Source organism: Ursus americanus, chromosome 2 (assembly GCF_024610735.1).
Source record: "Ursus americanus isolate L20-20 chromosome 2, mUrsAme1.1.p, whole genome shotgun sequence".
NCBI lineage: Eukaryota > Metazoa > Chordata > Mammalia > Carnivora > Ursidae > Ursus > Ursus americanus.
Window position 1 is genome coordinate 46,106,443 of NC_142128.1, and position 22,658 is coordinate 46,129,100.

General features: G+C 68.3%; 15 non-coding genes across 15 annotated transcripts; 9 read left to right on the forward strand and 6 right to left on the reverse strand.

The window, feature by feature from the left end:
- Positions 1–764: 764 nt before the first annotated feature.
- On the reverse strand, positions 765–847 carry TRNAL-CAG (transfer RNA leucine (anticodon CAG)). Its single transcript has one exon. It is a non-coding gene; the product is annotated as a tRNA-Leu (tRNA).
- Positions 848–1,453: 606 nt separating this feature from the next.
- TRNAD-GUC (transfer RNA aspartic acid (anticodon GUC)) lies at positions 1,454–1,525 on the forward strand. Its single transcript has one exon. It is a non-coding gene; the product is annotated as a tRNA-Asp (tRNA).
- Positions 1,526–2,234: 709 nt separating this feature from the next.
- TRNAG-UCC (transfer RNA glycine (anticodon UCC)) lies at positions 2,235–2,306 on the forward strand. The gene has a single exon. It is a non-coding gene; the product is annotated as a tRNA-Gly (tRNA).
- Positions 2,307–2,587: 281 nt separating this feature from the next.
- TRNAE-CUC (transfer RNA glutamic acid (anticodon CUC)) lies at positions 2,588–2,659 on the forward strand. The gene has a single exon. It is a non-coding gene; the product is annotated as a tRNA-Glu (tRNA).
- A 4,052-nt stretch (positions 2,660–6,711) lies between these two features.
- Positions 6,712–6,782, reverse strand: TRNAG-GCC (transfer RNA glycine (anticodon GCC)). The gene has a single exon. It is a non-coding gene; the product is annotated as a tRNA-Gly (tRNA).
- A 1,651-nt stretch (positions 6,783–8,433) lies between these two features.
- On the reverse strand, positions 8,434–8,516 carry TRNAL-CAG (transfer RNA leucine (anticodon CAG)). Its single transcript has one exon. It is a non-coding gene; the product is annotated as a tRNA-Leu (tRNA).
- A 606-nt stretch (positions 8,517–9,122) lies between these two features.
- TRNAD-GUC (transfer RNA aspartic acid (anticodon GUC)) lies at positions 9,123–9,194 on the forward strand. The gene has a single exon. It is a non-coding gene; the product is annotated as a tRNA-Asp (tRNA).
- Positions 9,195–9,904: 710 nt separating this feature from the next.
- Positions 9,905–9,976, forward strand: TRNAG-UCC (transfer RNA glycine (anticodon UCC)). Its single transcript has one exon. It is a non-coding gene; the product is annotated as a tRNA-Gly (tRNA).
- A 288-nt stretch (positions 9,977–10,264) lies between these two features.
- Positions 10,265–10,336, forward strand: TRNAE-CUC (transfer RNA glutamic acid (anticodon CUC)). Its single transcript has one exon. It is a non-coding gene; the product is annotated as a tRNA-Glu (tRNA).
- Positions 10,337–14,381: 4,045 nt separating this feature from the next.
- Positions 14,382–14,452, reverse strand: TRNAG-GCC (transfer RNA glycine (anticodon GCC)). Its single transcript has one exon. It is a non-coding gene; the product is annotated as a tRNA-Gly (tRNA).
- Positions 14,453–16,103: 1,651 nt separating this feature from the next.
- On the reverse strand, positions 16,104–16,186 carry TRNAL-CAG (transfer RNA leucine (anticodon CAG)). The gene has a single exon. It is a non-coding gene; the product is annotated as a tRNA-Leu (tRNA).
- A 606-nt stretch (positions 16,187–16,792) lies between these two features.
- On the forward strand, positions 16,793–16,864 carry TRNAD-GUC (transfer RNA aspartic acid (anticodon GUC)). Its single transcript has one exon. It is a non-coding gene; the product is annotated as a tRNA-Asp (tRNA).
- Positions 16,865–17,574: 710 nt separating this feature from the next.
- On the forward strand, positions 17,575–17,646 carry TRNAG-UCC (transfer RNA glycine (anticodon UCC)). The gene has a single exon. It is a non-coding gene; the product is annotated as a tRNA-Gly (tRNA).
- A 288-nt stretch (positions 17,647–17,934) lies between these two features.
- Positions 17,935–18,006, forward strand: TRNAE-CUC (transfer RNA glutamic acid (anticodon CUC)). The gene has a single exon. It is a non-coding gene; the product is annotated as a tRNA-Glu (tRNA).
- A 4,069-nt stretch (positions 18,007–22,075) lies between these two features.
- On the reverse strand, positions 22,076–22,146 carry TRNAG-GCC (transfer RNA glycine (anticodon GCC)). Its single transcript has one exon. It is a non-coding gene; the product is annotated as a tRNA-Gly (tRNA).
- Between the last annotated feature and the right edge of the window lie 512 nt (positions 22,147–22,658).

Consider the following 22,658-nt stretch of genomic DNA (forward strand, 5'->3'; position numbering starts at 1 on the left):
GGCTGGACTCCAGGGCCAGGCCCAGTGAAGGGAGGGCCCTGGCGTTAGCCGGCGAGCAGGTGGCTGGGCTGCCTGTGTCCCGGGAGGCAGGCAGGCAGGCAGGCAGGCGTGGCCAGGGCAAGGCGTCAAGGTGGAAAATCCTCGTGGGCACCACGGGCCACCTGCGTAGGATGTGGAGGGAATGGAATGGGGGCCGGCGGAAAGGACAGGGTGCGGGACGGTGTGCTCCTGGTGGCTGAAGAGCACGGCTCGGAGAGCGAGGCGCTGTTCACCAGGCACGAGTCTGGTGGAGAACCGAATGCGGAGGGCTTTTGGCCTTTGCGCACGCGCCTGGCCCGCAGGGGGCGGTGGGAGTGGAGCGGACGCCAGAGCCGGGGCCAGAGCGGGCGCGGGAGCATGCGCCGGCAGCGGAGCCGGAGCGGGAGCCTGAGCGAGAGCGGGAGCGAGAGCGGGAGCGAGAGCGGGAGCGGGAGGGAGGAAGGAAAAGACAGCCCCCCGAAAGCAGGTGAGCAGAGACGTGCCGCGAGGTTCCCGAAGCCTGCGGGTGTGGGATCAGGTGGGAAAGGCGCGTGAATTGGTGGGGGAGGGCGTGTGTGCGCAAAGCCCGTGGCCAGGAGGGTGGAGGCGTCGGGGCTCCATACTGGGCCCCTTCTGCTCCGGTGCCAGGCAGGAGCGGCCCGTCAGGCAGGCCGGGGCTTGCTATAGGGCGTCGTCCAGGCCCGCCGGTGTCCCGTGCCCTCGTTGGGCGCGCCAAAAGGGGGGCGTGTCAGGAGTGGGATTCGAACCCACGCCTCCAGGGGAGACTGCGACCTGAACGCAGCGCCTTAGACCGCTCGGCCATCCTGACGGCGGGCCTGGGCGCGTCGCCGCTCGCCTGGCTGGGACCCGGCGCGAACGCTGGTGCTGGCTGGCGGCTGTGTGGGTGCGCAAGGGACGGGGCGCGCGCGGGGACCGGCCGACCGGGAGCTCGGCCAGCCGACTGGCCGCCCCGCCGCAGCCGCCGCCCGCCCGCCCCGCTCGCACATCCCCGGCTCTGCACCCAGAGGGCGCCGTCGGGCCAGCCTCTTGCGCCGCCACCGCCCCCTCCCCTGCCCTCCCCTGCTCTCCCCTGCCCTCCCCTCCCCTCCGTCGTCCGCCTCTGGCCATCCTGAGCCCCCGTCCTCCTGCTCGCAGCCGTGCTTGCCCTCTCGGGTCTCTCCTGCCGGCGGGATCTCCGCTTGGCAGGCGGTAGGCAGCGGCGCACTCGGGGTATTCAGCGCCGCCCGCCCGGCCCGGGTCCCTGGTCCACTCCGAGTGGGGGGCAGGGGGACTGCTGTGGGGGCTGACGCGGTTGGTTTGGGGTCGCGTCGGGTGTGGCGTGTGGCGGACGCCTGTGTAAGGCAGGGCGTCGAGGGCAGGGGTAGGCGTGGGCAGGCAGGCGGAGAGGGGTCGGGCGCCCGGGTGGCCGCCGCCGTCCTCGTTAGTATAGTGGTGAGTATCCCCGCCTGTCACGCGGGAGACCGGGGTTCGATTCCCCGACGGGGAGGCAAGACGCCCTTTTTGGTCGCCGGCGTCGCCGCTCTCTCCAAACGTTTGCCCCCAGGGCCCTTCTTCTCCTCCCTCCAGCGTCCGACAAGAGGCGCAGGGCGACGACGGGTGTCCCGCCTGCCCGCCGTCGACCACCGCCACCCCTTTCCCTTCCTCGCCACCCCCCCCTCCGGCGCGCGCGCGTGCGGGATCGCCACAGCCCAGCCAGGGCCTCCTGTCGTGGCCACGGCGCCTGACGAGTGGCTGTGCTCAAGGCGCTCCTTGGGGACGCGACGCTGCCCCGTGGCGGGGAAGCGGGGGAAGGGGGTGCCGCACGGGGGACGGGTGGGTGGCGGCCGTGTGGGGTCCTCCGTCGGTGCGGGATGTGGGCTCGCGGACCAGCGGGTGGAGAAGGGCCCAGGCCAGCGGGTCTGGGAGGGGCAGCGTGTGTCGGGGGGCGAGGGCCCGGGAGCCGCAGGGCGGCCAGAGCGCCCCCCAGAGGCGGGCGGCGGGCGGCGGGCGGTGGGGCCTGCGGAGCCGCACAGCTGCGCCGGGCCGGCGCGGGTGGGGCGCCGGGCGGCCGCTGCTGGCGCGTGTGGCGGCGCCGAGCTGCGGTCGGGCAGGACGTCGGGGCAGGGCTGCGCCAGGCGGCCGAGGCGGTGGAGAGAAGGCGTGAAGGCGCTGCTGCGAACCCTGGGCCGGCGTCTGGGGGCGGCCCGGGCTGTGCAGCGTTGGTGGTATAGTGGTGAGCATAGCTGCCTTCCAAGCAGTTGACCCGGGTTCGATTCCCGGCCAACGCAGCTGGCCAACCTTTTGCGTGGCTCCAGGGCCCTCGTGCCCGGGCCCGATGGGAGCCCGGAGCCCGGAGCCCGGAGCATGGAGCGTGGCCGAAGCTGAGCGCGTGTGTGAGGGAAGGAGGCGTGCAGCGTTTTGAGGGTGCTGCCAGCAGGGTAGGTGGATTGGCAGGGCCGGCGGGCGGCTGGCCGTGGCAAGGCGGGGGCCTTGGAGGCAAAGCAGAAGCGCGTGGGTGGTATGGAGGCGCTGGGTCCAGGGGGTGCGGGCCAGGCGTGGAGCCCGCCGCTCCCTGGTGGTCTAGTGGTTAGGATTCGGCGCTCTCACCGCCGCGGCCCGGGTTCGATTCCCGGTCAGGGAAGCCTTTCTTCTTCCTCTCGGCCTACCTACCAACCTGCCCAGCGCATCCGCGCCCCTTTTAGCCAGCTTCTCCCTTGCCACGCCGCCTCGGCGCCCACGCAAGGCCAGCCGCCCCGTCTAGCCCAAGCCTTGCCCTGTCGCCTCGGCCAGCCCAAGCCTTTTGGCCTCGCCAGCCGGCCGCCCAACTGCAGGGCTTGGGCGCCTCCCCTGGACGCTGGCCGGGCTCCCCCTCTTCCTCCGCCCCAAACCCGAGAGGCCGCGATACCCTCTATCCCCACTCATGGCCACCAGCAGACGCCCGCACGTCCAGCCAGCCCAGGGGCTTGGCCTCTGTGGCTGCAGTGCTGTCTTCAGGAGAAACCTCGCCACCCCTGACAGGACACCCCTTGCTCCTTCCTGAGGTGCTAGTTCGTGGTGTCGGTGCTGGGAAGAGGGGCAGGGGGAGTGGGGGAGGAGGTCTGGGGAGCGTGAGCAATCTACCTCTTCGAGCCGGGTACCCTGCTGGAGCCCCTGGTCCCTTGCCTCTCCCCCCGGCCAGCCACGGCCCGGCCCAGCTTCCCAGCACCGACACCACGAACCTCTGGGCTGGCCGCGTCTCCCGTGCCCGGCGATTGCGGTCCACGTGGGTGCTGGCCTTGGGCGGAGATGGGAGCAGAGAGCCGGCCCGTGGCGCCCCGGAGGTGGGGTTGGGAAAGCGAATCTGGGCACGTCCAGGTCGCCGGACCACCAGGCAGAGCAGGTGAGACAGCGGGGAGATTCGGGAGGCCGGTGGGGAAAACCCAACGGCCGAGCGGGTGGGAGGGGCTGGAGGCGCACGGGAGACACACAGGGTGGACTTCTAGCCAACACGTCCCTCACATCGCCTCACCACCACTCCCCTGAATCCTATGGCAAAGTGGCAAGCGTGCTCCCTGGAGCACCCTCCTCCCCCTCCAGCCCTACCCTCATCCCGCAGACCCACGACCTGGACGGCACCTTAAAGATGTTCTCATTGCCCATTCAGCCTTAGCGTACACCCAGCCAGGGTCTACTCCATCCCTCTCTGCACCCCTGTGCGCGTCGTCTCCTACGGGTGCTCCTCTAGGGAAATCGCAGACCAGGGTCTCCTTCCCGCCAACACGTTCACGCCCCTGTCCGCCAAGCGTTTGCTCTCTGTTCAGAGATTGTCTCCTTCAGAGCCCAAGCGGACAGCCCGTGCCCCGCCCAAACCTGCCGCCGCAGCCCACTCGCTGGATTGGGACAAGGTCGTACCAGCCAGGAAAGGAACCCCTGTGGGCGTCCGGGTGTTTACCATCACCACAGGGAGTTCCTTCAGCACCCTTGCCTCTGTGTGCATGCGTACGTGAGTGAGTGTGTGTGCGTGGGGGGGGGGGAGGCAGCCGCGGTGGGGGAAGCGCAGGATGAAGGTGTTTGCTCCCGTGGGTGGCCTCCCACGGGGGTTAGGGCAGAGGGCGACAAGGATCCCAGAAGGACGGGAGGGCCGGGAGCAGCCCGGATGTGTGGGTGGAGTGCCGGGCGGGGAAGTGTGGGGCTTGCGGACCCGGCCGAGAGCGTGGCTGGCCACTCAGGCAGGGTCTCTGCGGAGGCTTGGGGCGTCTTACCCGGCACGCGTGCACGTGTGCGGGAGGGTGAGCTCAGATCTGAGGTAGGGGAGGAGACGGAGTAGGAGTGTGCCTGAGGAGCCTGTGGGAGGTCCGACTGCTGGCCTTGAGTGTGAGAGATGGGTGTGGGGTACACGGGGTGGGTGGCGGGTGGCAGGGGTCTAGCCTGGAGGCTGGCAGGAGCAGCACGCGGCAAGTGGTGGGGAGTGGGTCCCGGCGTAAAAAAGCTGGAGTCCCCCGTGGTGGGAGAGGACCATGGCGGTGGTGCGGGGGGAGACTGCTGTGCTGTGCTATGCTGTGTTGTACTGCAGGGCGCTCGGGCCAACGGGTGGGGTGCAGGGGGACGTGGGTGGGAAGCCGGTAGGCAGGCAAGCACGGGAAACACAGAGAGATGGGGGACCGGGTCTAGGAGCCGTCCCAGCGGGGTGAGGAATTCCACAGCCCCGGAGACTTCAGTCACCTATCATTGGGACAGTCAGTCAGGTCTCAGGGGTCGTCCTGGGGTTGAGATTCAGAGAGGCCAACAGGACAAATGCCACCCAGGATCATTGACCAGTGAGGACCTGGAAAGGAGGGGGCGAGGAGGCAGGCGACAGGTGTGGGGATGTTGGGCCAGAGGGGCGGCCGGGGCGGGGGGGAGGTACTGGCTGAGCTGGTACTTGTGTTGTTGCTGGTGGATGACTTGGTGCCGCCGCTGCTGGCGATGGTGGTGGTGGCCTTTGGTGCCGTTGGTGACGGTGCCAGGGCTGCCGGGGTGATGGTGGACACGGTCTTGGTGGTGGCGGTGGTGGTGGTGACGAAGGACTTCAGTCCTGTTGGCGATGGTGCCCGTGCCGGTGTGGTGATAGTGGAGCTCGTGGAGGTGGCGGTGGCGATGGCGGTGGTGGTGATCGTAGAGGACTTGGGTGCTGTTGGTGATGATGTCCATGCTGGTGCGCTGGTGGTGGACTTGGTGCTGCTGCTGGACTTGGTCATGGTGGTGGTGGTGGTGAAGGACGTCAGTGCTGTGGGCCATGGTGCCTGTGCCAGTGTGGTGATGGTAGACTTGGTCTTGCTGCTGCTGCTGCTGCTGCTGCTGCTGCTGCTGCTGCTGCTGCTGCTGCTGCTGCTATGGTACGAGGGGTTGGGGGTAGACTACGTGGTGTGGGGGTGGTACTGATGGTGGAGGACTTGGGTGCCGTCGGCGATGATGTCCATGCGCGTGAGCTGGTGGTGGACCTGGTCCTTCTGGTGATGGTGGTGGGGGCGGTGATGATGGTGAAGGACTTCAGTCCTGTTGGTTTTGGTGCCCGTGCCGGTGTGGTGATGGTGGACTTGGTGGTGGTGGTGGTGGTGTTGAGGACTTTAGTGCTGTTGGCAGTGGTGCCCGTGGTGGTGTGGTGGTGGACTTGGTCCTAGTGGTGGTGGTGTGGGGGGGTGATAGTGATGGTGGAGGACCTTAGTGCTGTTGGCGATGATGCCTATGCCGGTGCGCTGGTGGTGGCCTTGGTTCTGTTGGTGCTGGTGGCGGTGATGCCGAAGGACTTTAGTGCTGTTGGCAATGGTGCCCGTGGTGGTGTGCGGTGGTGGACTTGGTCCTGCTGGTGGCTGGTGGCCGCGGCGGCGGGGGTGGTGTCGAAGGAGGCTGCCGAGCTGATGTTGGTGATGGTCCGGGTGCTGCTTTGCTGGTGGACTTGGTGCCGCTGCTGCTGCTACTGGTGCTGCTGTTGGGCGGGGGGGCTCGTGGTGGTGGTGGTGGTGCTGTCGCTGCTGCTGCTGGTGGAGGGGGAGCTTGGTGCTGGTGGTGCTGCTGCTAGTGCTGGTGCTGGCGGTGGTCTTAGCGATGGAGGAGCGGCGGGATTTGAAGGATACTGTGGCCAAGCAGGGCATAGAGAGAACAGAGAGCGTGTGTCGGGACGATGGTGTTGTGCCATGAATGTGGTCTTCCTGGTGCACCCTAGTGAGTTTGTGAGGGCCCCTGCCGGAGAATGGGATGTATCAGTGGTAGGGGTGGCAACTTGGTTGTTCCTGGTTGTCAGAGACAGGAGGATTTTGGGAGTGTGGGGAGAGTGAGGCAGGGAGGGAGGAGCGGTGGCGAAAGGAGTGGAGGTGGGGCGAGGTGGGGCGTGCCCACACCCCGAGGCGCGATCGGGGTACAGGTGTGTGGTGGTGCGCGGAAGTATTTCTGGAAGCGAAGTGGGCGAGTCAAGCCGGGTGGTCGGGGGTCCCGAAGAGAAAAGGGGCAAAGAGAGCGTGTGGGCGGGCCAGGGGCCTTGGCCCAATGCAGGGTGGAGTTTGGTCGCCTGGACAAGAGAGCCCAAGAAGAAGGGAATGGGCGTCAGAGTGGGGCAGGGCAGGGGCGGTCCCCCCCGGTGGGAGCAGGGTTGGTGTAGGCCAGGTGCCTGGAGCTTTGGAGAGAGGAAGCCGGGCCGTGCCAGCGTTGGGGCTGCAGGGCCAAAAGGGGACAGAGCACTGCATGGGCCGGGAATCGAACCCGGGCCTCCCGCGTGGCAGGCGAGAATTCTACCACTGAACCACCCATGCACCGATGGCAGTGCTCAACAGACGGCTTCCCCAGCGGCGCTCCCCAGCGGCGGCCAGACGCGGGTCGGGGCCAGTCGCGAGCATCTGCTTCGTGGGAGCAGGAGGCGGACGGGCGGCCTGAAAAAGAGGCTCCAGGCACGTCCAGAGCCCTAGGGAGCGGCGCAGACGGGCAGAGCGAGGCACCGGCGCGTGCAGGCTGACTAGGCTCATCCTGTGCTTTCTCCCTGGTGGGAGGGGGGGCGCCAGACACTGCCCCGCTGGGGGTCGGTTGCCAGGGAAGCCAGGAGGTGGACCAAGCCCGGCCTGCGCCCGAATCGCACACAGCACGGGGGATGTGTGGCGGGCGCAGCTGAGCACTGACGTTCCCTTCAGCAGCTCGTGTCAGCACCGACCCAAAGTCCCTTTGGCTGATGGCTTTCTCGTCCACTCAGTGTGTGCAAGGGCCAGGGGGGGAGCGGAGGGTCTGGGGAACGGAGCTGCGGTTGTGTGCGCACGTGGGGTGCCGTGGGGTGGTGTGTGTGTGTGTGTGTGTGTGTGTGTCCCCCGCGCGTGCGCGCGCGTGCCGTGTGGAGAAGTCGGAGGCCCGGTAGCGCGGCCGGCGCCTCTGAGTACCGCTCAGGCCGGGAGACCAAAGCAAGGTGTCTGAGCTCTGGCCCGCAGCTCTCCCTAGGGGCCCAGCTCGGGTGCGGTGGTTGTGAGGCAGGAGCGCGATCTTGGCTCGCAGGAGCGCGTGGGCAGAGTGGCCAGCTGGCCGATGGCGCGGCGAGGGAGCGCTCTGGGCTCCTGGGGTCCCGGCCGGGCCGCGGCTTCCGGCGCGGAGATGTGCTGTGGCGCCCAGGTGGGTGGCTTGGGTATCCAGGGCTTCCCTCCGCCCAGCGCTCATGGGAACCACCTTTGCGGGCTGGACTCCAGGGCCAGGCCCAGTGAAGGGAGGGCCCTGGCGTTAGCCGGCGAGCAGGTGGCTGGGCTGCCTGTGTCCCGGGAGGCAGGCAGGCAGGCAGGCAGGCGTGGCCAGGGCAAGGCGTCAAGGTGGAAAATCCTCGTGGGCACCACGGGCCACCTGCGTAGGATGTGGAGGGAATGGAATGGGGGCCGGCGGAAAGGACAGGGTGCGGGACGGTGTGCTCCTGGTGGCTGAAGAGCACGGCTCGGAGAGCGAGGCGCTGTTCACCAGGCACGAGTCTGGTGGAGAACCGAATGCGGAGGGCTTTTGGCCTTTGCGCACGCGCCTGGCCCGCAGGGGGCGGTGGGAGTGGAGCGGACGCCAGAGCCGGGGCCAGAGCGGGCGCGGGAGCATGCGCCGGCAGCGGAGCCGGAGCGGGAGCCTGAGCGAGAGCGGGAGCGAGAGCGGGAGCGGGAGGGAGGAAGGAAAAGACAGCCCCCCGAAAGCAGGTGAGCAGAGACGTGCCGCGAGGTTCCCGAAGCCTGCGGGTGTGGGATCAGGTGGGAAAGGCGCGTGAATTGGTGGGGGAGGGCGTGTGTGCGCAAAGCCCGTGGCCAGGAGGGTGGAGGCGTCGGGGCTCCATACTGGGCCCCTTCTGCTCCGGTGCCAGGCAGGAGCGGCCCGTCAGGCAGGCCGGGGCTTGCTATAGGGCGTCGTCCAGGCCCGCCGGTGTCCCGTGCCCTCGTTGGGCGCGCCAAAAGGGGGGCGTGTCAGGAGTGGGATTCGAACCCACGCCTCCAGGGGAGACTGCGACCTGAACGCAGCGCCTTAGACCGCTCGGCCATCCTGACGGCGGGCCTGGGCGCGTCGCCGCTCGCCTGGCTGGGACCCGGCGCGAACGCTGGTGCTGGCTGGCGGCTGTGTGGGTGCGCAAGGGACGGGGCGCGCGCGGGGACCGGCCGACCGGGAGCTCGGCCAGCCGACTGGCCGCCCCGCCGCAGCCGCCGCCCGCCCGCCCCGCTCGCACATCCCCGGCTCTGCACCCAGAGGGCGCCGTCGGGCCAGCCTCTTGCGCCGCCACCGCCCCCTCCCCTGCCCTCCCCTGCTCTCCCCTGCCCTCCCCTCCCCTCCGTCGTCCGCCTCTGGCCATCCTGAGCCCCCGTCCTCCTGCTCGCAGCCGTGCTTGCCCTCTCGGGTCTCTCCTGCCGGCGGGATCTCCGCTTGGCAGGCGGTAGGCAGCGGCGCACTCGGGGTATTCAGCGCCGCCCGCCCGGCCCGGGTCCCTGGTCCACTCCGAGTGGGGGGCAGGGGGACTGCTGTGGGGGCTGACGCGGTTGGTTTGGGGTCGCGTCGGGTGTGGCGTGTGGCGGACGCCTGTGTAAGGCAGGGCGTCGAGGGCAGGGGTAGGCGTGGGCAGGCAGGCGGAGAGGGGTCGGGCGCCCGGGTGGCCGCCGCCGTCCTCGTTAGTATAGTGGTGAGTATCCCCGCCTGTCACGCGGGAGACCGGGGTTCGATTCCCCGACGGGGAGGCAAGACGCCCTTTTTGGTCGCCGGCGTCGCCGCTCTCTCCAAACGTTTGCCCCCAGGGCCCTTCTTCTCCTCCCTCCAGCGTCCGACAAGAGGCGCAGGGCGACGACGGGTGTCCCGCCTGCCCGCCGTCGACCACCGCCACCCCTTTCCCTTCCTCGCCACCCCCCCCCTCCGGCGCGCGCGCGTGCGGGATCGCCACAGCCCAGCCAGGGCCTCCTGTCGTGGCCACGGCGCCTGACGAGTGGCTGTGCTCAAGGCGCTCCTTGGGGACGCGACGCTGCCCCGTGGCGGGGAAGCGGGGGAAGGGGGTGCCGCACGGGGGACGGGTGGGTGGCGGCCGTGTGGGGTCCTCCGTCGGTGCGGGATGTGGGCTCGCGGACCAGCGGGTGGAGAAGGGCCCAGCCCAGCGGGTCTGGGAGGGGCAGCGTGTGTCGGGGGGCGAGGGCCCGGGAGCCGCAGGGCGGCCAGAGCGCCCCCCAGAGGCGGGCGGCGGGCGGCGGGCGGTGGGGCCTGCGGAGCCGCACAGCTGCGCCGGGCCGGCGCGGGTGGGGCGCCGGGCGGCCGCTGCTGGCGCGTGTGGCGGCGCCGAGCTGCGGTCGGGCAGGACGTCGGGGCAGGGCTGCGCCAGGCGGCCGAGGCGGTGGAGAGAAGGCGTGAAGGCGCTGCTGCGAACCCTGGGCCGGCGTCTGGGGGCGGCCCGGGCTGTGCAGCGTTGGTGGTATAGTGGTGAGCATAGCTGCCTTCCAAGCAGTTGACCCGGGTTCGATTCCCGGCCAACGCAGCTGGCCAACCTTTTGCGTGGCTCCAGGGCCCTCGTGCCCGGGCCCGATGGGAGCCGGGAGCCCGGAGCCCGGAGCCCGGAGCATGGAGCGTGGCCGAAGCTGAGCGCGTGTGTGAGGGAAGGAGGCGTGCAGCGTTTTGAGGGTGCTGCCAGCAGGGTAGGTGGATTGGCAGGGCCGGCGGGCGGCTGGCCGTGGCAAGGCGGGGGCCTTGGAGGCAAAGCAGAAGCGCGTGGGTGGTATGGAGGCGCTGGGTCCAGGGGGTGCGGGCCAGGCGTGGAGCCCGCCGCTCCCTGGTGGTCTAGTGGTTAGGATTCGGCGCTCTCACCGCCGCGGCCCGGGTTCGATTCCCGGTCAGGGAAGCCTTTCTTCTTCCTCTCGGCCTACCTACCAACCTGCCCAGCGCATCCGCGCCCCTTTTAGCCAGCTTCTCCCTTGCCACGCCGCCTCGGCGCCCACGCAAGGCCAGCCGCCCCGTCTAGCCCAAGCCTTGCCCTGTCGCCTCGGCCAGCCCAAGCCTTTTGGCCTCGCCAGCCGGCCGCCCAACTGCAGGGCTTGGGCGCCTCCCCTGGACGCTGGCCGGGCTCCCCCTCTTCCTCCGCCCCAAACCCGAGAGGCCGCGATACCCTCTATCCCCACTCATGGCCACCAGCAGACGCCCGCACGTCCAGCCAGCCCAGGGGCTTGGCCTCTGTGGCTGCAGTGCTGTCTTCAGGAGAAACCTCGCCACCCCTGACAGGACACCCCTTGCTCCTTCCTGAGGTGCTAGTTCGTGGTGTCGGTGCTGGGAAGAGGGGCAGGGGGAGTGGGGGAGGAGGTCTGGGGAGCGTGAGCAATCTACCTCTTCGAGCCGGGTACCCTGCTGGAGCCCCTGGTCCCTTGCCTCTCCCCCCGGCCAGCCACGGCCCGGCCCAGCTTCCCAGCACCGACACCACGAACCTCTGGGCTGGCCGCGTCTCCCGTGCCCGGCGATTGCGGTCCACGTGGGTGCTGGCCTTGGGCGGAGATGGGAGCAGAGAGCCGGCCCGTGGCGCCCCGGAGGTGGGGTTGGGAAAGCGAATCTGGGCACGTCCAGGTCGCCGGACCACCAGGCAGAGCAGGTGAGACAGCGGGGAGATTCGGGAGGCCGGTGGGGAAAACCCAACGGCCGAGCGGGTGGGAGGGGCTGGAGGCGCACGGGAGACACACAGGGTGGACTTCTAGCCAACACGTCCCTCACATCGCCTCACCACCACTCCCCTGAATCCTATGGCAAAGTGGCAAGCGTGCTCCCTGGAGCACCCTCCTCCCCCTCCAGCCCTACCCTCATCCCGCAGACCCACGACCTGGACGGCACCTTAAAGATGTTCTCATTGCCCATTCAGCCTTAGCGTACACCCAGCCAGGGTCTACTCCATCCCTCTCTGCACCCCTGTGCGCGTCGTCTCCTACGGGTGCTCCTCTAGGGAAATCGCAGACCAGGGTCTCCTTCCCGCCAACACGTTCACGCCCCTGTCCGCCAAGCGTTTGCTCTCTGTTCAGAGATTGTCTCCTTCAGAGCCCAAGCGGACAGCCCGTGCCCCGCCCAAACCTGCCGCCGCAGCCCACTCGCTGGATTGGGACAAGGTCGTACCAGCCAGGAAAGGAACCCCTGTGGGCGTCCGGGTGTTTACCATCACCACAGGGAGTTCCTTCAGCACCCTTGCCTCTGTGTGCATGCGTACGTGAGTGAGTGTGTGTGCGTGGGGGGGGGGGAGGCAGCCGCGGTGGGGGAAGCGCAGGATGAAGGTGTTTGCTCCCGTGGGTGGCCTCCCACGGGGGTTAGGGCAGAGGGCGACAAGGATCCCAGAAGGACGGGAGGGCCGGGAGCAGCCCGGATGTGTGGGTGGAGTGCCGGGCGGGGAAGTGTGGGGCTTGCGGACCCGGCCGAGAGCGTGGCTGGCCACTCAGGCAGGGTCTCTGCGGAGGCTTGGGGCGTCTTACCCGGCACGCGTGCACGTGTGCGGGAGGGTGAGCTCAGATCTGAGGTAGGGGAGGAGACGGAGTAGGAGTGTGCCTGAGGAGCCTGTGGGAGGTCCGACTGCTGGCCTTGAGTGTGAGAGATGGGTGTGGGGTACACGGGGTGGGTGGCGGGTGGCAGGGGTCTAGCCTGGAGGCTGGCAGGAGCAGCACGCGGCAAGTGGTGGGGAGTGGGTCCCGGCGTAAAAAAGCTGGAGTCCCCCGTGGTGGGAGAGGACCATGGCGGTGGTGCGGGGGGAGACTGCTGTGCTGTGCTATGCTGTGTTGTACTGCAGGGCGCTCGGGCCAACGGGTGGGGTGCAGGGGGACGTGGGTGGGAAGCCGGTAGGCAGGCAAGCACGGGAAACACAGAGAGATGGGGGACCGGGTCTAGGAGCCGTCCCAGCGGGGTGAGGAATTCCACAGCCCCGGAGACTTCAGTCACCTATCATTGGGACAGTCAGTCAGGTCTCAGGGGTCGTCCTGGGGTTGAGATTCAGAGAGGCCAACAGGACAAATGCCACCCAGGATCATTGACCAGTGAGGACCTGGAAAGGAGGGGGCGAGGAGGCAGGCGACAGGTGTGGGGATGTTGGGCCAGAGGGGCGGCCGGGGCGGGGGGGAGGTACTGGCTGAGCTGGTACTTGTGTTGTTGCTGGTGGATGACTTGGTGCCGCCGCTGCTGGCGATGGTGGTGGTGGCCTTTGGTGCCGTTGGTGACGGTGCCAGGGCTGCCGGGGTGATGGTGGACACGGTCTTGGTGGTGGCGGTGGTGGTGGTGACGAAGGACTTCAGTCCTGTTGGCGATGGTGCCCGTGCCGGTGTGGTGATAGTGGAGCTCGTGGAGGTGGCGGTGGCGATGGCGGTGGTGGTGATCGTAGAGGACTTGGGTGCTGTTGGTGATGATGTCCATGCTGGTGCGCTGGTGGTGGACTTGGTGCTGCTGCTGGACTTGGTCATGGTGGTGGTGGTGGTGAAGGACGTCAGTGCTGTGGGCCATGGTGCCTGTGCCAGTGTGGTGATGGTAGACTTGGTCTTGCTGCTGCTGCTGCTGCTGCTGCTGCTGCTGCTGCTGCTGCTGCTGCTGCTATGGTACGAGGGGTTGGGGGTAGACTACGTGGTGTGGGGGTGGTACTGATGGTGGAGGACTTGGGTGCCGTCGGCGATGATGTCCATGCGCGTGAGCTGGTGGTGGACCTGGTCCTTCTGGTGATGGTGGTGGGGGCGGTGATGATGGTGAAGGACTTCAGTCCTGTTGGTTTTGGTGCCCGTGCCGGTGTGGTGATGGTGGACTTGGTGGTGGTGGTGGTGGTGTTGAGGACTTTAGTGCTGTTGGCAGTGGTGCCCGTGGTGGTGTGGTGGTGGACTTGGTCCTAGTGGTGGTGGTGTGGGGGGGTGATAGTGATGGTGGAGGACCTTAGTGCTGTTGGCGATGATGCCTATGCCGGTGCGCTGGTGGTGGCCTTGGTTCTGTTGGTGCTGGTGGCGGTGATGCCGAAGGACTTTAGTGCTGTTGGCAATGGTGCCCGTGGTGGTGTGCGGTGGTGGACTTGGTCCTGCTGGTGGCTGGTGGCCGCGGCGGCGGGGGTGGTGTCGAAGGAGGCTGCCGAGCTGATGTTGGTGATGGTCCGGGTGCTGCTTTGCTGGTGGACTTGGTGCCGCTGCTGCTGCTACTGGTGCTGCTGTTGGGCGGGGGGGCTCGTGGTGGTGGTGGTGGTGCTGTCGCTGCTGCTGCTGGTGGAGGGGGAGCTTGGTGCTGGTGGTGCTGCTGCTAGTGCTGGTGCTGGCGGTGGTCTTAGCGATGGAGGAGCGGCGGGATTTGAAGGATACTGTGGCCAAGCAGGGCATAGAGAGAACAGAGAGCGTGTGTCGGGACGATGGTGTTGTGCCATGAATGTGGTCTTCCTGGTGCACCCTAGTGAGTTTGTGAGGGCCCCTGCCGGAGAATGGGATGTATCAGTGGTAGGGGTGGCAACTTGGTTGTTCCTGGTTGTCAGAGACAGGAGGATTTTGGGAGTGTGGGGAGAGTGAGGCAGGGAGGGAGGAGCGGTGGCGAAAGGAGTGGAGGTGGGGCGAGGTGGGGCGTGCCCACACCCCGAGGCGCGATCGGGGTACAGGTGTGTGGTGGTGCGCGGAAGTATTTCTGGAAGCGAAGTGGGCGAGTCAAGCCGGGTGGTCGGGGTCCCGAAGAGAAAAGGGGCAAAGAGAGCGTGTGGGCGGGCCAGGGGCCTTGGCCCAATGCAGGGTGGAGTTTGGTCGCCTGGACAAGAGAGCCCAAGAAGAAGGGAATGGGCGTCAGAGTGGGGCAGGGCAGGGGCGGTCCCCCCCGGTGGGAGCAGGGTTGGTGTAGGCCAGGTGCCTGGAGCTTTGGAGAGAGGAAGCCGGGCCGTGCCAGCGTTGGGGCTGCAGGGCCAAAAGGGGACAGAGCACTGCATGGGCCGGGAATCGAACCCGGGCCTCCCGCGTGGCAGGCGAGAATTCTACCACTGAACCACCCATGCACCGATGGCAGTGCTCAACAGACGGCTTCCCCAGCGGCGCTCCCCAGCGGCGGCCAGACGCGGGTCGGGGCCAGTCGCGAGCATCTGCTTCGTGGGAGCAGGAGGCGGACGGGCGGCCTGAAAAAGAGGCTCCAGGCACGTCCAGAGCCCTAGGGAGCGGCGCAGACGGGCAGAGCGAGGCACCGGCGCGTGCAGGCTGACTAGGCTCATCCTGTGCTTTCTCCCTGGTGGGAGGGGGGGCGCCAGACACTGCCCCGCTGGGGGTCGGTTGCCAGGGAAGCCAGGAGGTGGACCAAGCCCGGCCTGCGCCCGAATCGCACACAGCACGGGGGATATGTGGCGGGCGCAGCTGAGCACTGACGTTCCCTTCAGCAGCTCGTGTCAGCACCGACCCAAAGTCCCTTTGGCTGATGGCTTTCTCGTCCACTCAGTGTGTGCAAGGGCCAGGGGGGGAGCGGAGGGTCTGGGGAACGGAGCTGCGGTTGTGTGCGCACGTGGGGTGCCGTGGGGTGGTGTGTGTGTGTGTGTGTGTGTGTGTGTCCCCCGCGCGTGCGCGCGCGTGCCGTGTGGAAAAGTCGGAGGCCCGGTAGCGCGGCCGGCGCCTCTGAGTACCGCTCAGGCCGGGAGACCAAAGCAAGGTGTCTGAGCTCTGGCCCGCAGCTCTCCCTAGGGGCCCAGCTCGGGTGCGGTGGTTGTGAGGCAGGAGCGCGATCTTGGCTCGCAGGAGCGCGTGGGCAGAGTGGCCAGCTGGCCGATGGCGCGGCGAGGGAGCGCTCTGGGCTCCTGGGGTCCCGGCCGGGCCGCGGCTTCCGGCGCGGAGATGTGCTGTGGCGCCCAGGTGGGTGGCTTGGGTATCCAGGGCTTCCCTCCGCCCAGCGCTCATGGGAACCACCTTTGCGGGCTGGACTCCAGGGCCAGGCCCAGTGAAGGGAGGGCCCTGGCGTTAGCCGGCGAGCAGGTGGCTGGGCTGCCTGTGTCCCGGGAGGCAGGCAGGCAGGCAGGCAGGCGTGGCCAGGGCAAGGCGTCAAGGTGGAAAATCCTCGTGGGCACCACGGGCCACCTGCGTAGGATGTGGAGGGAATGGAATGGGGGCCGGCGGAAAGGACAGGGTGCGGGACGGTGTGCTCCTGGTGGCTGAAGAGCACGGCTCGGAGAGCGAGGCGCTGTTCACCAGGCACGAGTCTGGTGGAGAACCGAATGCGGAGGGCTTTTGGCCTTTGCGCACGCGCCTGGCCCGCAGGGGGCGGTGGGAGTGGAGCGGACGCCAGAGCCGGGGCCAGAGCGGGCGCGGGAGCATGCGCCGGCAGCGGAGCCGGAGCGGGAGCCTGAGCGAGAGCGGGAGCGAGAGCGGGAGCGGGAGGGAGGAAGGAAAAGACAGCCCCCCGAAAGCAGGTGAGCAGAGACGTGCCGCGAGGTTCCCGAAGCCTGCGGGTGTGGGATCAGGTGGGAAAGGCGCGTGAATTGGTGGGGGAGGGCGTGTGTGCGCAAAGCCCGTGGCCAGGAGGGTGGAGGCGTCGGGGCTCCATACTGGGCCCCTTCTGCTCCGGTGCCAGGCAGGAGCGGCCCGTCAGGCAGGCCGGGGCTTGCTATAGGGCGTCGTCCAGGCCCGCCGGTGTCCCGTGCCCTCGTTGGGCGCGCCAAAAGGGGGGCGTGTCAGGAGTGGGATTCGAACCCACGCCTCCAGGGGAGACTGCGACCTGAACGCAGCGCCTTAGACCGCTCGGCCATCCTGACGGCGGGCCTGGGCGCGTCGCCGCTCGCCTGGCTGGGACCCGGCGCGAACGCTGGTGCTGGCTGGCGGCTGTGTGGGTGCGCAAGGGACGGGGCGCGCGCGGGGACCGGCCGACCGGGAGCTCGGCCAGCCGACTGGCCGCCCCGCCGCAGCCGCCGCCCGCCCGCCCCGCTCGCACATCCCCGGCTCTGCACCCAGAGGGCGCCGTCGGGCCAGCCTCTTGCGCCGCCACCGCCCCCTCCCCTGCCCTCCCCTGCTCTCCCCTGCCCTCCCCTCCCCTCCGTCGTCCGCCTCTGGCCATCCTGAGCCCCCGTCCTCCTGCTCGCAGCCGTGCTTGCCCTCTCGGGTCTCTCCTGCCGGCGGGATCTCCGCTTGGCAGGCGGTAGGCAGCGGCGCACTCGGGGTATTCAGCGCCGCCCGCCCGGCCCGGGTCCCTGGTCCACTCCGAGTGGGGGGCAGGGGGACTGCTGTGGGGGCTGACGCGGTTGGTTTGGGGTCGCGTCGGGTGTGGCGTGTGGCGGACGCCTGTGTAAGGCAGGGCGTCGAGGGCAGGGGTAGGCGTGGGCAGGCAGGCGGAGAGGGGTCGGGCGCCCGGGTGGCCGCCGCCGTCCTCGTTAGTATAGTGGTGAGTATCCCCGCCTGTCACGCGGGAGACCGGGGTTCGATTCCCCGACGGGGAGGCAAGACGCCCTTTTTGGTCGCCGGCGTCGCCGCTCTCTCCAAACGTTTGCCCCCAGGGCCCTTCTTCTCCTCCCTCCAGCGTCCGACAAGAGGCGCAGGGCGACGACGGGTGTCCCGCCTGCCCGCCGTCGACCACCGCCACCCCTTTCCCTTCCTCGCCACCCCCCCCCTCCGGCGCGCGCGCGTGCGGGATCGCCACAGCCCAGCCAGGGCCTCCTGTCGTGGCCACGGCGCCTGACGAGTGGCTGTGCTCAAGGCGCTCCTTGGGGACGCGACGCTGCCCCGTGGCGGGGAAGCGGGGGAAGGGGGTGCCGCACGGGGGACGGGTGGGTGGCGGCCGTGTGGGGTCCTCCGTCGGTGCGGGATGTGGGCTCGCGGACCAGCGGGTGGAGAAGGGCCCAGCCCAGCGGGTCTGGGAGGGGCAGCGTGTGTCGGGGGGCGAGGGCCCGGGAGCCGCAGGGCGGCCAGAGCGCCCCCCAGAGGCGGGCGGCGGGCGGCGGGCGGTGGGGCCTGCGGAGCCGCACAGCTGCGCCGGGCCGGCGCGGGTGGGGCGCCGGGCGGCCGCTGCTGGCACGTGTGGCGGCGCCGAGCTGCGGTCGGGCAGGACGTCGGGGCAGGGCTGCGCCAGGCGGCCGAGGCGGTGGAGAGAAGGCGTGAAGGCGCTGCTGCGAACCCTGGGCCGGCGTCTGGGGGCGGCCCGGGCTGTGCAGCGTTGGTGGTATAGTGGTGAGCATAGCTGCCTTCCAAGCAGTTGACCCGGGTTCGATTCCCGGCCAACGCAGCTGGCCAACCTTTTGCGTGGCTCCAGGGCCCTCGTGCCCGGGCCCGATGGGAGCCGGGAGCCCGGAGCCCGGAGCCCGGAGCATGGAGCGTGGCCGAAGCTGAGCGCGTGTGTGAGGGAAGGAGGCGTGCAGCGTTTTGAGGGTGCTGCCAGCAGGGTAGGTGGATTGGCAGGGCCGGCGGGCGGCTGGCCGTGGCAAGGCGGGGGCCTTGGAGGCAAAGCAGAAGCGCGTGGGTGGTATGGAGGCGCTGGGTCCAGGGGGTGCGGGCCAGGCGTGGAGCCCGCCGCTCCCTGGTGGTCTAGTGGTTAGGATTCGGCGCTCTCACCGCCGCGGCCCGGGTTCGATTCCCGGTCAGGGAAGCCTTTCTTCTTCCTCTCGGCCTACCTACCAACCTGCCCAGCGCATCCGCGCCCCTTTTAGCCAGCTTCTCCCTTGCCACGCCGCCTCGGCGCCCACGCAAGGCCAGCCGCCCCGTCTAGCCCAAGCCTTGCCCTGTCGCCTCGGCCAGCCCAAGCCTTTTGGCCTCGCCAGCCGGCCGCCCAACTGCAGGGCTTGGGCGCCTCCCCTGGACGCTGGCCGGGCTCCCCCTCTTCCTCCGCCCCAAACCCGAGAGGCCGCGATACCCTCTATCCCCACTCATGGCCACCAGCAGACGCCCGCACGTCCAGCCAGCCCAGGGGCTTGGCCTCTGTGGCTGCAGTGCTGTCTTCAGGAGAAACCTCGCCACCCCTGACAGGACACCCCTTGCTCCTTCCTGAGGTGCTAGTTCGTGGTGTCGGTGCTGGGAAGAGGGGCAGGGGGAGTGGGGGAGGAGGTCTGGGGAGCGTGAGCAATCTACCTCTTCGAGCCGGGTACCCTGCTGGAGCCCCTGGTCCCTTGCCTCTCCCCCCGGCCAGCCACGGCCCGGCCCAGCTTCCCAGCACCGACACCACGAACCTCTGGGCTGGCCGCGTCTCCCGTGCCCGGCGATTGCGGTCCACGTGGGTGCTGGCCTTGGGCGGAGATGGGAGCAGAGAGCCGGCCCGTGGCGCCCCGGAGGTGGGGTTGGGAAAGCGAATCTGGGCACGTCCAGGTCGCCGGACCACCAGGCAGAGCAGGTGAGACAGCGGGGAGATTCGGGAGGCCGGTGGGGAAAACCCAACGGCCGAGCGGGTGGGAGGGGCTGGAGGCGCACGGGAGACACACAGGGTGGACTTCTAGCCAACACGTCCCTCACATCGCCTCACCACCACTCCCCTGAATCCTATGGCAAAGTGGCAAGCGTGCTCCCTGGAGCACCCTCCTCCCCCTCCAGCCCTACCCTCATCCCGCAGACCCACGACCTGGACGGCACCTTAAAGATGTTCTCATTGCCCATTCAGCCTTAGCGTACACCCAGCCAGGGTCTACTCCATCCCTCTCTGCACCCCTGTGCGCGTCGTCTCCTACGGGTGCTCCTCTAGGGAAATCGCAGACCAGGGTCTCCTTCCCGCCAACACGTTCACGCCCCTGTCCGCCAAGCGTTTGCTCTCTGTTCAGAGATTGTCTCCTTCAGAGCCCAAGCGGACAGCCCGTGCCCCGCCCAAACCTGCCGCCGCAGCCCACTCGCTGGATTGGGACAAGGTCGTACCAGCCAGGAAAGGAACCCCTGTGGGCGTCCGGGTGTTTACCATCACCACAGGGAGTTCCTTCAGCACCCTTGCCTCTGTGTGCATGCGTACGTGAGTGAGTGTGTGTGCGTGGGGGGGGGGGAGGCAGCCGCGGTGGGGGAAGCGCAGGATGAAGGTGTTTGCTCCCGTGGGTGGCCTCCCACGGGGGTTAGGGCAGAGGGCGACAAGGATCCCAGAAGGACGGGAGGGCCGGGAGCAGCCCGGATGTGTGGGTGGAGTGCCGGGCGGGGAAGTGTGGGGCTTGCGGACCCGGCCGAGAGCGTGGCTGGCCACTCAGGCAGGGTCTCTGCGGAGGCTTGGGGCGTCTTACCCGGCACGCGTGCACGTGTGCGGGAGGGTGAGCTCAGATCTGAGGTAGGGGAGGAGACGGAGTAGGAGTGTGCCTGAGGAGCCTGTGGGAGGTCCGACTGCTGGCCTTGAGTGTGAGAGATGGGTGTGGGGTACACGGGGTGGGTGGCGGGTGGCAGGGGTCTAGCCTGGAGGCTGGCAGGAGCAGCACGCGGCAAGTGGTGGGGAGTGGGTCCCGGCGTAAAAAAGCTGGAGTCCCCCGTGGTGGGAGAGGACCATGGCGGTGGTGCGGGGGGAGACTGCTGTGCTGTGCTATGCTGTGTTGTACTGCAGGGCGCTCGGGCCAACGGGTGGGGTGCAGGGGGACGTGGGTGGGAAGCCGGTAGGCAGGCAAGCACGGGAAACACAGAGAGATGGGGGACCGGGTCTAGGAGCCGTCCCAGCGGGGTGAGGAATTCCACAGCCCCGGAGACTTCAGTCACCTATCATTGGGACAGTCAGTCAGGTCTCAGGGGTCGTCCTGGGGTTGAGATTCAGAGAGGCCAACAGGACAAATGCCACCCAGGATCATTGACCAGTGAGGACCTGGAAAGGAGGGGGCGAGGAGGCAGGCGACAGGTGTGGGGATGTTGGGCCAGAGGGGCGGCCGGGGCGGGGGGGAGGTACTGGCTGAGCTGGTACTTGTGTTGTTGCTGGTGGATGACTTGGTGCCGCCGCTGCTGGCGATGGTGGTGGTGGCCTTTGGTGCCGTTGGTGACGGTGCCAGGGCTGCCGGGGTGATGGTGGACACGGTCTTGGTGGTGGCGGTGGTGGTGGTGACGAAGGACTTCAGTCCTGTTGGCGATGGTGCCCGTGCCGGTGTGGTGATAGTGGAGCTCGTGGAGGTGGCGGTGGCGATGGCGGTGGTGGTGATCGTAGAGGACTTGGGTGCTGTTGGTGATGATGTCCATGCTGGTGCGCTGGTGGTGGACTTGGTGCTGCTGCTGGACTTGGTCATGGTGGTGGTGGTGGTGAAGGACGTCAGTGCTGTGGGCCATGGTGCCTGTGCCAGTGTGGTGATGGTAGACTTGGTCTTGCTGCTGCTGCTGCTGCTTCTGCTGCTGCTGCTGCTGCTGCTGCTGCTGCTGCTGCTGCTATGGTACGAGGGGTTGGGGGTAGACTACGTGGTGTGGGGGTGGTACTGATGGTGGAGGACTTGGGTGCCGTCGGCGATGATGTCCATGCGCGTGAGCTGGTGGTGGACCTGGTCCTTCTGGTGATGGTGGTGGGGGCGGTGATGATGGTGAAGGACTTCAGTCCTGTTGGTTTTGGTGCCCGTGCCGGTGTGGTGATGGTGGACTTGGTGGTGGTGGTGGTGGTGTTGAGGACTTTAGTGCTGTTGGCAGTGGTGCCCGTGGTGGTGTGGTGGTGGACTTGGTCCTAGTGGTGGTGGTGTGGGGGGGTGATAGTGATGGTGGAGGACCTTAGTGCTGTTGGCGATGATGCCTATGCCGGTGCGCTGGTGGTGGCCTTGGTTCTGTTGGTGCTGGTGGCGGTGATGCCGAAGGACTTTAGTGCTGTTGGCAATGGTGCCCGTGGTGGTGTGCGGTGGTGGACTTGGTCCTGCTGGTGGCTGGTGGCCGCGGCGGCGGGGGTGGTGTCGAAGGAGGCTGCCGAGCTGATGTTGGTGATGGTCCGGGTGCTGCTTTGCTGGTGGACTTGGTGCCGCTGCTGCTGCTACTGGTGCTGCTGTTGGGCGGGGGGGCTCGTGGTGGTGGTGGTGGTGCTGTCGCTGCTGCTGCTGCTGCTGCTGGTGGAGGGGGAGCTTGGTGGTGGTGGTGCTGCTGCTAGTGCTGGTGCTGGCGGTGGTCTTAGCGATGGAGGAGCGGCGGGATTTGAAGGATACTGTGGCCAAGCAGGGCATAGAGAGAACAGAGAGCGTGTGTCGGGACAATGGTGTTGTGCCATGAATGTGGTCTTCCTGGTGCACCCTAGTGAGTTTGTGAGGGCCCCTGCCGGAGAATGGGATGTATCAGTGGTAGGGGTGGCAACTTGGTTGTTCCTGGTTGTCAGAGACAGGAGGATTTTGGGAGTGTGGGGAGAGTGAGGCAGGGAGGGAGGAGCGGTGGCGAAAGGAGTGGAGGTGGGGCGAGGTGGGGCGTGCCCACACCCCGAGGCGCGATCGGGGTACAGGTGTGTGGTGGTGCGCGGAAGTATTTCTGGAAGCGAAGTGGGCGAGTCAAGCCGGGTGGTCGGGGTCCCGAAGAGAAAAGGGGCAAAGAGAGCGTGTGGGCGGGCCAGGGGCCTTGGCCCAATGCAGGGTGGAGTTTGGTCGCCTGGACAAGAGAGCCCAAGAAGAAGGGAATGGGCGTCAGAGTGGGGCAGGGCAGGGGCGGTCCCCCCCCCCCCCGGTGGGAGCAGGGTTGGTGTAGGCCAGGTGCCTGGAGCTTTGGAGAGAGGAAGCCGGGCCGTGCCAGCGTTGGGGCTGCAGGGCCAAAAGGGGACAGAGCACTGCATGGGCCGGGAATCGAACCCGGGCCTCCCGCGTGGCAGGCGAGAATTCTACCACTGAACCACCCATGCACCGATGGCAGTGCTCAACAGACGGCTTCCCCAGCGGCGCTCCCCAGCGGCGGCCAGACGCGGGTCGGGGCCAGTCGCGAGCATCTGCTTCGTGGGAGCAGGAGGCGGACGGGCGGCCTGAAAAAGAGGCTCCAGGCACGTCCAGAGCCCTAGGGAGCGGCGCAGACGGGCAGAGCGAGGCACCGGCGCGTGCAGGCTGACTAGGCTCATCCTGTGCTTTCTCCCTGGTGGGAGGGGGGGCGCCAGACACTGCCCCGCTGGGGGTCGGTTGCCAGGGAAGCCAGGAGGTGGACCAAGCCCGGCCTGCGCCCGAATCGCACACAGCACGGGGGATATGTGGCGGGCGCAGCTGAGCACTGACGTTCCCTTCAGCAGCTCGTGTCAGCACCGACCCAAAGTCCCTTTGGCTGATGGCTTTCTCGTCCACTCAGTGTGTGCAAGGGCCAGGGGGGGAGCGGAGGGTCTGGGGAACGGAGCTGCGGTTGTGTGCGCACGTGGGGTGCCGTGGGGTG